This window comes from Pteropus medius, unplaced genomic scaffold (genome assembly GCF_902729225.1).
Source record: "Pteropus medius unplaced genomic scaffold, Ma_sr-lr_union100, whole genome shotgun sequence".
Classification (NCBI taxonomy): Eukaryota; Metazoa; Chordata; class Mammalia; order Chiroptera; family Pteropodidae; genus Pteropus; species Pteropus medius.
The window spans coordinates 12,478,111-12,490,999 of record NW_024344240.1 but is presented as its reverse complement, the minus strand read 5'-3'; positions in this window follow the sequence as shown (position 1 = coordinate 12,490,999).

The following is a 12,889-nucleotide window of genomic DNA, read 5'->3' as shown; positions in this document are numbered from 1 at the left end:
GAAATAAACTGCAATCTATAAACAGAAATGTAGTTAGCACCTCATCAGATTTACTGAAAAATGACCAAAAAAATTACACGGTGAACCTGTACATATAGAAGGCTATTCTGGTAGTCTTACTGTTCTGCAACATTGTGATGATTGTATGCTTATACATATTTTCTATACATTAAGCAGAATTTAATCACTAGAACAGAGAAAGTTACAATTGATCAATTAACTTTTTCATAGTAAGCATGTTTGATTCACAAGAATATTGCTATATCTTAATTAACAGAAATCTGAAGTATCTTGTTATCATAAATTCTGAGGAGGGGAGGATAAACTTAGGTTTGGAGATGCTCATTGTAATAGTGGAGATCAGTTAGGAAAGTACAATCACTCTGAGGATTATGAAATAGGGAATTTATTATAGAAATTAACATCCACCTTATTGTGGGAGGAAATAGAGAAGAAATGTCTGAAAGGGAACACTAATCAGAGAAAAGTACCCATCAATTCTGGCTCAGGAGAAAGAGCTGGAGCTTGCAGGGAAACGTGAAAACTAGCCATGGCTATATTCAGTTGCTTGCTTGGAACTAAAAACGGGAATTAATGTGGAAGTCTGTAAAAGATCATTGACTCTTTATGGCTACCCTCTGTATAAATTTGGAGCAAAATGTCTGGTGGTGGGCTTGTGTCAGGAATGATGGCAGTTGGGAAAGAGAATTAGATGAGAAATGGGAAAGACTGAGGACAAACTGGAATACACTGTTGGCTCTGCATCTGTCTCCTCATTTTTAAGTAAAAATGACCTTCAGAGAATAATGACTCATCTTTGCCTTTCCAATTTTTTGTAAATTTACTTTTGTCCAAATCTATGCTGGTACTTGAAAAAAAGAACAATTAAAAGAAAGAGTTCTTGGAAACAGCAAGTTAGTAATAGAATAGTGTAGCACATAGGAGAAGATTAAGTTCTAGAAAGAACGTTGAGGAGACAGCAGAGCTTAGTTTGAGTGTACATTAAAAACACAGATACTAAGAGATCAGTTGAAACTAAGTCAATAACAAGAGATATCAAATTCAAGCACGAGTAGGCTGAGGAAAGGAATTTTTGGAAAATCTGAGGTTAGCGATAGCAAAGATACCCCAAAACAAAGGCATTAGGTCTTAGTTTGATAGAATTCAGGTACAATTCTATGGATAGCTTTTGTTGTGGTGAAATTTTACCATAGACAAGAGGTGTACCTTGCTATCTAAAATTGGACTAAAAGTGAATTTGTAACATCTCAGGCTCCTTTCTAAGCTCATTCCCTTCTGTGTTTCACTAAATATTTGTGTTCCATGGCTTCATTATTATCTTCCATTGTGAAAATATCTCTACACATGCACACATCTCTAAGCAACATTTAACCTATTTGCACATTTTGTTAATGATATCATACTACAAAAATCCTTCTAAAATATGTTTTTCTTTAATATTAGGTTTTTGAGATTTATCCATGTTGGTACACATGCTAATTAAAATATACACATTTTAAGTTTTGTATCATATTTCACTGCAGAAACATAAGAAAATAAAATTATTATTATATTGTTAATGGACATTTAGTCTGATTCCAAGATTTAACTATTGAATATAATGCTGTTATGAACATTCTTGAACATTTTACCTTGTGCATGTGTGACATCTTCTCTGGAATATATACCTAAATGGATTTTATGAACAGAAGGGAATATTATTGTTCACCTTTGTTTTACATGCCATTTTATTTTTCATGGAATGTGCTAATTTATATTCCCACCAGCCATGTATACAACTTTCTATGGCTCAACATAATTGGCAGACACTTGGTATCATTAGCATCCAATTTTTGCCAATCTAAACAATGCGAGATGATGTTTCATTTTAGTTTTAATTAAAATTTCCATAATTACTTGTGAGTCTAAAACATTGTCTTGTTTTTATTGGTTATTTGTTGTTTGTTTACAGTGAATTGTCTACACATATCTTTTGACTAATTTCCTATTATGATTTTTTTGCTATTTAATTATTGTAAGCATCCTTACATATTGTGAACATTAATTTGTTGACAGTTATATGCATTGAGAAAACCACAATTACATGACTTTTATTTCATTTTGTTTTTGCTAATTTTAATGCACTTGAATTTATCATCCATTTCTTTTATGTTCTATTATATCTCTATATCTATCTATCATATATCATCTACCTATCATCTATCTATCTATCTATCATCTATCTATCTATCATCTATCATCTATCATCATCTATCCTCCTACACTTTCAGTCTTTACAAGTTTTCTTTCCCAAATAAAATTTTCATTCACATAGAAATAATTTTTGAATATGAATTCAATATTTTTTCCAATGTAGATATTTTATTTCCTGACACAATTTACTGAATAGTCCACTTTATTCTTCATTAACTTTTAAAACACTTTATTTTGAAAAATATGAAATCTATTGAAAATTTGAAAGAATAATACAACAAATATCCAGATATATCTTTTATCCAGATTCATTAATTGCTATTATTTTACAGCACTTTCTTTCTCTGCGTGAATTTTAATATATATTTGAATATATATACTTATAGATATTATACATTATACATATATAATTAGTGTTCTGTGTGTGTGTGAGAGAGAGGGGAGAAGTCTTTGGTAATATTCCAAAAACAGTGTGCCTACATGGGACTTTTTTCTTATTTAAAATTTGTCACTGACATTTAAGTAGGCTGTTAACTGAATTAGCCAAAGAAACTGGAGACATTTTTAAAAATTAGTTCATTTTCATCCATTAATTCAATCAGATTTGTACATTTATTTTTTGTTGAAATTTAACATACACTAAGAATCACCAATCTAGTGTACTTTTTTTTTTTTTAACAGATTGAGAAAATGAAGTCTCAGAATTATTTGGCTATTTGTCTAAGGTCAAACTGCTAGTAAGTGGTGGAGTTGGAATTCTGACTGCAAAGACCATATTCTTTGCATGAAACAGAAATGAGGAAGACTTGATTCTTGTTTCAATTGAGGAGAGAAAGTGAACTTAATTTTTTTCAGGAAATAATGGCAGGAGCTATAACAAAAATTCAAGGTCTTCTAGAAACAATTGATGCTGCCTATTGGATAAAGAATATTTCACTGGAAGAGATGATAAATAAGCAGATATGCAAGGAGGATAGGATTGGGGCAGCTGGAGATGGCAGAAAGACTTTTGGGAATGGGAGCCACATGTAATGAGGGGTGTTGCAGAGAACACAGAAGTGTGGAGAAAGGGAGGTACATACTGAGAAAGCCTATTTTTGAAATCGATGGTCCTTGACAAAGACAGTGCTAACTGTATGTAGGTGGGAAGTAGAGTAGCTAAAAACTTAAATTGGAAACTTTAAGATCCAAGAAATAATTTCTACAGTAGGTGGAAAAGTGTAAACAAAAAAAATTAAGAGTGCCTCAAAGACAAATCCAGGGGATCCCTGAAATATTTACTGTGAGCCGAGTTAACTCTGGAGGTAGAATGTATAGCTTCAGTGCTCTGTTACCTAGTCAGAATTGAGGACGAGTTTACATTGGAGAGCCCAAAGATGCAGTGTCCACTGCTCCACATTTACAAGGGAGTTCACCTACATTCCCTGGGAAGTCATTTCCTGATCTTGTTCCATGATTTGGCTTTATTTTATAGACAATGCTACTTGAGATACCTGTTTTTATCTCCTCTTTTCCCTCAATCTGCCCTTCATCCTGAGAACTAAATGACTTACAGTTTATACATATTACAAAAAAGTGGTGACACCTTGATAGAATATGGAATATATTATAACATATTCCTAGGAACCCTGTAGCTAAGCACAAACTTAGACAGGAGAATGTTTAATTTCCATTTCAAACCTCTAGGTGTTGGTTTGCCAGTTCAAGATAGATGACATAATTTTGTGAAAGGTGGATGAGCACAAAATTATTTAGACTGAATGTGACTACTGGAGTTTCCACTTTTATGTTCTGGAGGACTTTGAGGGTGACTGTTTGGAATTTATCCCATGTAGTAACTGTTCTACAGTAGTCATGACAATTCAAACTTCATACCTGTAATTAGCTCGATAATAGAACTATGACTCAATTTTAGCTAAAACTATGCTGTAAAATCTCTAGAAATAGTTCCTTTACTTCTTAAAACCTCAGAGATCAACTCCTTTATTTACTCTGATAGTTATTGTGTCAGAAAGCGATGCCTAAAATGGTGCAAAATATTGCTACTATCCTTCTGATATTTCCCAATGATGTCAAATTGGAAGTAGGAAAAACATAAAATTCTCAAGATCATGCTTAGAAACTCTATCAACCTTGGAGACTAACCATTTCACAGACTTCTATTTCCAGTGATCCATATTCTTTTCTGTAAATTTGAGTTTCCATCTCATATAATTTCTGTTCAGACTAAAAGACATTTTGTTAATTTTTGAATTAACAAAATTGCTCAGCTTTCATTTTTCTAAAAATGTCATTTAAATCTTGCCTTTCAAAAATGTTTTCTGGATTTCCAGTCAAGATGGTGGAGTAGGTAAATGCTGTGCTTGCCTTCTCTTATGACCACATCAAAATGACAACTAAACTAAGAACAATCATTATTTAGAATTGCCTGAAGGTTAGCTGAACAAAAGCCTACAACTAAGGACATAAAGAAGAAACCATATTGAGACTGGGAGGAGATGTGGAGACACAAAACAGGCTAGTCTCAACTCATGTGAGGCAGTTAAAAACTGGGAGAAATATCTTGGCTAAGGAGGTGCCCCCAAAGTAGTGAGGGGTCCCAGCCCCCCCAGTAGACTCCCCAGCTTAGAGAACTAGTGCCAGAAAGAAAAGGCCCCACAACTTTCTGTCTGTTAAAACCAGCAGAGATTGTGGCTGAAAGATAGAGAGCTGCTGGAGACTCAGGCATTCCTCTTAAAGCTCTCTTCCAGACAGACATGCTAGCAGAAGCCATTGTTCCTTTGTTGAGCCCTCCTCCTAACCAGCATGCAGACACAGTTGGTCACCATATATGAGTAACAACTTAGTTAACACCCTTTGCCCTGCCCTGGTGAGTCCCTGAAACCGTGCCTCTCGCAACTTGCAGGCCCACCCAGCACTCTTCCAGTGGCTTTTCCATACAAATGGCCTATCTTGGTGCATGCTACAAACTTTCCAAAGATCTCTCAAAGGTTCATAAACCCCAAATAAGCAGCATCTGTCCTGTCATGCCTCATACTCTTGATAAGTAGCTCCAAGCCGGCACTCAAATCACAGGCAGCCTTTGGTTTGTGGCTTTGCCTCTCCCACGCACCTCCAAGCCCAGAACAAGTAGCAACCATCTGAAGATCACTTTGTAACTCATGCAAATTGGCCCCAGTCAGGGCACAAGCAGTGGCTGACCTTGGCTTACAACAGAGCCCCTCACAAGAAGCCCAAGAACCAAGACAACTGGTGGCCAGGTTCAGACCACATTGGAGCATCACCTAAACACCTCTACAAATGACGCACTCAAAGAGCAGTCTGAGCAGGCACCAGAGCCCTGCTAAAGCAAATTCTGCTCCATAGGGTCAGCCCCCTCACAGAAACTCCTCCACTGTAGTTATCAGCCAGTCCTCACAAGCAATAGCCTTGAGAGTCAGTCACTCTTTTGACATGCCAACAGTAACCAAGGCTCAACTACAACAGGAGGGCACACACAAGGGATACACTTGGAGAATCCATCTCAGGTGACCAGGAGATTGAACCACTGGGCCCCACAGGACATCTACTACATAAGGCCATTCTATTAAGCTGAGAGACATAGCAGCCCTAACTAATACATAAAAATAGAGGGGTAGTCAAAATGGGGTGACAAACATGTTCCAAATGAAAAAAACAGAACAATGTTCCAGAAAAAGAATTAAACAAATAAAGACAAGCAATCTACCAGTTGCAGAATTTAAAACATTGATTATAAGGATACTCAATAAAATTAGGGGAAAGTAGATGAACTCAGTAAGAACTTATCAAAGAGGTAGAAAATATAAAAATTGAGATAGAAAACATAAAAAAGAAAAAGTGAGAAATAAATAATACAGTAACCAAAATGAAGAATATATTAGAGGGAATCAATAGTGGATTAGATAAGCTGAGAATTGATCAGCGATTTAGAAGATAAAGTAGCAGAAAACACCCAATCAGAACAGTGACAACAACATCAAAAAGATTCCAAAAAAAAAAAAATGAGGATAGTTTAAGGGGCCTCAAGGACAATATCGAGCATACCAACGTTCTCATCTTAGGAGTACCAGAAGGAGAAGAGAGAGAGCAAAAAATTGAAAACCTATTTGAAGAAATAATGGCTAGAGGGATTGGCATGGCATAGTCAAAATGACAGAAAGAAAGGACCTACAGCCAAGATCACTCTACCCAGCAAAGTTATCATTAGAATCGAAGGACAGATAAAAAGCTTTCCAGACAAGGAAAAGCTAAGAGTTCATCACCACCAAACCAGTATTATAAGAAATGTTAATGGGACTTCTTTAAGAAGAAGAAAAATAATAATAAAAAATATGAATAATAAAATTACAATAACTACAGAGCTATCAATAATTACTTTAAATATAAATGAATTAAGTGCTCCAATCAAACAATAGAGTGACTGAATGGAAAAGAAAACAAAACCCTTACATATTTGCCTACCAGAGACTCACTTCAGAGCAAATGCCACACACAGACTGAAAGTACAAGGATGAAAAACAGTATTTCATGAAAATAGAAACAAGAACAGAAAGCTGGAGTAAAATATTTATACTAGACAAAATAAACTTCAAAACAAAAGTTATTACAGGAGACCAAGAAGAACCCAGTAACCCCACTTCTCGGTAATTATTCAAAGAAACCCAAAACATTAAGGGATGTTTATCTATCTATTCATTGCAGCATTATTTAAAATAGCCAAGATATGGAGGAAACCTGAGTGTCCATCAGTGGCTGAATAGATAAAGAAGAGGTGGTATATATATCCAATGAAATATTATTCAGCCATGAAAAAGAATAAAATCCTGTCATCTGCAACAAGTCGAGTAAGTCAGACAGAGAAAAACAAATGTCATATGATTTCAATTACATGCAGAATATAGAAAACAGGATAAACGAATAAACAAGAGAAACAGGCTCATAGGTACGGAAAGCACTTTGATGGTTGCTGGGGGAGATAGGAAAATGGGTAAAGGAGGAAGGGAATGAAGATGTACAAACTGGTAGGTATAAAATGTCATGGAGATATAGAATATACAATGGGGAATACAGTCAGTAGTATTGTAATAACTATGTATGGTATCAGATAGGTATTGGATTTATTGAGGTGATCACTTCGTAACGTATGTCTATTCCCTGTGTTGTGCACCTGAAACTAATATAATATTGTATGTCAACTATAATTGAAAAATTAAAAAAAAACATTGACAAAATATATCAAGGATATTTTAGCTGTACATAAAATTCCTGTCAGTACTTTTCCTTTCTTTTTTCTATTCTTTTTTTCTTTTTTAAACCTTTCAATTTTTATTTTTATTTTATTTTATACTTTTTAGGTGAGGCAAGCCTTGGTTGACCTTGCAGATTGCAAGGACCTTGTCAGCTTACAGTCCCTTATTTATTTTTTATTTTTTACACCTATAGCACCTGGTCTTCTTAGGTGGTCTCCCATCCAAGTACTAACCAGGCAAGATCCTGCTTAGCTTCTGAGATCAGATGAGATGCATTACTTATATTTTTGATCAGATCATTTGTTTGTTTGTTTTGTGCAAAAGAGAATGGTTAGCACCATCCTGGGTCACCACCCACAAGAAGCTAGCACTTTATAAGGTGACAATTAAAAATGTCTGCAGACATTGACAAATATCCGCTGGCTGGAAAACTTCTCCCCTTCTCCCCACTCCCATTCTGAACCACTGCTTAGGACATGGTTTTTATTTCTAATATGTGTTTGTCTTTCTGCTATCTCAGCTAGATGCCACAAATGTGTTAAAATTAAATGTAAAATATAGACAGTACATGAAAATTCCCTGAGCAGACAAAACCATTTAAGCCACACAAGCAAACATATTTAATGAACATATGCAAAACTTGGGTTACTTCTTATAAATGCCTCTGATAATTGTGAAAGAAACACATTAGTCTCCTAAAAGTGGCATAACATAATCACTTTAACCAGTCCTTCCCACATGAAAATCCCCACTGCGATGAGCAATCATTGTGAAGTTTAAACAACTTCTTCGTTTTCATTTTGTAAGCCATCCTGTAACATCATGACCCTGAGCTTCATATCAACTTTAAATTTAAAAACTTCAACTTCACAAATTATTCTTAAATGTACAATAAACTCTTACTAAATACTATTTATCGATTGTGCGGTTTTAATTTTGCTATTTCTGGATATTTGACAAATGTTAATAGTTCTGACAATTCTGGGTGGGCTGGAACTCAAATTTTTCTATTTTTCTGTTCTTACCAATACAATTTTGCCAATGCAATGCAGTATCTCTATTCTTTTTTTAACCCAATTGCTGTCACTTCTTGGAAAGCCTCAGCTTATCTTACTCCCTGCATATATAGCTCACCTCTCAGTCATGACTCCTCAACAAGCTCCTGGATGTATCTCTCAAGGCATCTCTTTTTGTAATTCCTCTTTTCTCTGATATTCCATTTCAGAAGTCTGATCACTGCCTCATCAACTCAGTGAAATCATTGTGCCTATTCGAACTCTAGTTTTCTGGGATGTGGTCAGAAAATTGACCATAGCCAAAAACCTGGGTACTTGTAAACTTCCCTTTCTCAGAATTGTAGTGTTATTTTGTCTGTTGATCTGAAATTAATTTTATATATGTTTTCCAACTTAAAATTGTTTACAGCAAGTGAATAAGTTTGTAACTAGATATTGCATTGTTTCCAAAAGCATAATTAGGTATTTATATATATTAAATATTTGCTTACATTTTCTTCATAGAAAATTATTGAGTTTTTACATTTTTAATTATAAAATTAAAAAACAAAACATTAAAATTCATCATAGTTGTATAATTTTAATCATTTGCAATTTTATTATTAGTGATTGTCTTTTCCTGGATCTTCTCTCTTTAATATAAATAATTAGCTTCAAAGAAAGATTTGCATCTTTCCAATTATTTAAATCAAAGACTCCTTCCTTTCCTCTAATTCTTTCCAGTTCTCGATGCCAAAAAAAACCCCAAACTATTGGATAGTACTTTTTTCTGTCATTTCTCATTTATCTATCCTATAGAAGAGGTAACAGGAAAGAAAGATTTCTTATTTTGCCCTACTGTCTCCCCTTAAAAGGAAAACAAAAACTATTTATTGGACTCACTAAAATAAAACCTCAAATATATTTATTTTCACCACAAGACATTGTTTTTTCACTGTAGCCTCTAGTCAGAAGTGGAAAGAAAAAACATTACTTGTTTGAATTTTGCCTTGTTTCTACAGAAAACACCAATTGCTAATTAAATAATCTTTATTAAATTATTTCAGCAAAATTTCAGCTACCATTTCTCATAGATCTTTTAACTTTACTATATTTTTTGCAATATATCTAAATGTTGGAATAAATTTTTGAAGAGCAAATAGGTTGACCTTATTATTAAAGTATTTAAATCAGTAATTACTGAAAGCCTGCTGCTTTATGCAAAGCACGGATTTGGTTTCTTAAAGGGTCCTTTAATCTAATGAGGAAAACCAAGACATGAAAGTAAGTATTTTAAGAATAAATAGTGGAATATTTAGTGAAATAAAAAGTGTAAAGACAAAGTGTTGAGTGTGGAAGGAGTAAGGTAAAACTTGTATATTGTGTGTTATGGCATGAGATCATTTTAAAATCTAGGTTAGAAAAGATTTACTCAGACTTAGCGGGCAGAATAGAATATTTCCTTGTGAGTGTCGAGGTGACATGAGGGACACTATTTAAATGCTATATGAAATTTAAATTTCATCATCATTCCTGTTTCTCACAAATAATTGCCAGTCAACATATGAATGGCAATTTAGGGGACAAAAAAGGGTTTCTAATCTTGCAGGCATAGTTTTCAATCCCAGCTCTAATAAAAAATATTTGTGAGTGTGGACTTTTTATTATTTATAAAATGCTAAAAGGGTTGATATGAAAAATGCCTAAAATAACATATAAAATACTCAGCACAATGCGGCATATAGTGACTATATATTATATGCAGATTTTCTTCTTTTTTCTTGAATAAATTGACTTGCATACTCCACAGAAAATACAAAAATCCAAGCCATAGTTTATTTATAAGTAGAAGTTATCTTTATAATTTCAGTTGTTTCTAAAAAAATGGCAGTTAAAAATAGACTACTTTATTAACATGTATCTCAATATCACCTATTTTATATCAAAACATCTGAGACTAAACCTTAGGTGCCCAAAATAGTAATTCTTATTAAGTATTTATCCTATAAATCCACAAAAGAATAATATAAAACATAAGGAAATATAATATATTGATAGCAGTCCAAACCCTACACGCATCGATCTTAAATTATTTAGTTTCCTCCAAGTACCTCCTGACAAAATACTTATTAACTATAAAAAAATAATATATTTAGAGTGCAGAAGCTTGGAAGATCTCATTTTAATCAATAATCAACATTAATATCACCAGAAATGGAACACATTGTCACTGTGTGTCAATTCATAGAATGCAATATTTTGTTGGGAAGTACTTTGAGGCTACAAAAATATCTTATTCTTCTTTATATTCTGAATTAATTAATTAATGTCAGTAGAGATTAATAAAACCTTTTATTCTATAGTTTATAGTCTATTACTGTAGTTATATATTTTTTGATGCTTAGACTGTCTCTGTCTTGGCCATTGAGAGAATCTTCAAGTTATTTCTAGGTCTTTTTGACCTGACTTAATTATTCTTGAAGCACTTTGATATTTTACAGCAAAACTAAACGTTCTAAGCTCCTTTGTAATTTTCCTGAGCCAGCTTTGGAATCAACTATTTTTTTCAAAGGAGCACTAGTTTATTTTATTTTTTTAATAGATATTGGTATATAAAGCTATCTTTGAAGTGTGCTCAGTGGACAAAACTGGTGAATAAAAACATACATATATATTTATTTCTCTACTGATTTATATTTATATTGAAAACCATGAGTTCACACTAATATACCACCAATATCCCATGGCTTAATAGTCCTCTCTTTCTCTCAATTTGTGACTCCCTTCTCAGATAGTAAGAAAAGTGGTTCCCATTATATACAATGCATTTCTTTATTTCAATGATCTTCCTGTACATAAGAAAATCGTCATCACTGTCTTACTATATAGATGTCCTTCTTCCTTTGGTTAGATTCTGAGATCCTGTACCAGGCTGCCATCTCATATGTGAGTATCTTAGTTTTGATTTTCATCCACTTCAGAGTTGCAGTGGCTCATACACCACTTCAGGCCACTGCAACTCTGAAACCCCATATCATACCATCCTTTCACTTCTCATCTTGCTTGGACTCTGATTCTCATGCTAGGCTACCCCCCAGTTTGGACTTCTTCCTCATTTGAGGCTGGCTTAAATTAACAGTCTAGACTACTGTGATTGTTCTAAACTCAGATACATACAATGCTCAGTCCCGCTAAATCCTTTAAGACTACATTGTTCAGGAAGGGAAGGGGAAAAAAATCAAACGATAAGGAAATAAAGGAAAAAAGTAGAAAAAAGAAGAAAAAAAGGAAGTCTTAGTTCCTTTTTCATACCATTTATAAAATAAGAAATTTGCACTAACAGTCTATCATGTGTATTGACAACTTCCCATGTAATAGACTTAGGGGAATTCAATTGCTTCTTTTACTTGCAGAACTTATAGTTAAATATACAACATATATATTGAAAAAAAGCATTTTTTTAAATTTCTGGAGCAACTTTAAATTATTGACTATGAAACTATTATAGTTCATTGTGTGTGTGTGTGTGTGTGTGTGTGTGTATGTTTGCGTGAGTTAAATAATATGAAGAGTTAGAATATAAAATTCTATTTAACTACATGGAGTTTATTATTTAGACATAAAAGACTGTATATTATTTACACACACTATATATCATGTGCTTATTATATGCTACACACTTTTATAGATTCTTTAAATATGTTAACTTGTTTAATATTTACAATGAACTCATGTGCAACATTGTATTTGTATATTCTTATATAGATGAAGAAATGGATGCAAATTCAATTTGAGCGAAGACTTCCACTTCGCTTGAGGTGGAAGAGGTAGGCCCATTTCCTCTATTCCTATAATTTTGTACAACTAAAACTCATAGCCATTATTTATAATACAAACATAAGACACCAAAGGTGAAGAGAATGAGGCAGATTGACTTGGGACTTTGAGATCTGATGAATGACATGGTGCTGAGTTCCCCAAATTTTCTTTTTGCTTTATATATTTCATATATTGAGCCAAAGAAGATAGCAATCTGGAAATGCCAAAAAGAACAGGAAAAAAAAAAAAAGCCTTCCCATAAGTTAGCTATCTCTAACCAAAAAGGACCAGGAAACTTATAGACAATAACAGCTGTACTCCATTCAAACACCATGGGAGAAAACAAACAAATGTGGCCCCACCCACCCACCCACCTACGAACAAGTAAAGGTTTGGTGGTAAGCCTAGAATTTCACCTTTTCAAAGCTGTAATGACACACTCATGATTCAAAATGTATCGTGGACTTACATGTAAATAATAAAACTTTTGAAAGAAATATAGAGAAAAGCTTTAAGATCTGGGAATAGGGAAAGAGTTCTTAAATTTGATACCAAAAGAATAACCCATAAAAGAAAAAAAATAATAAATTA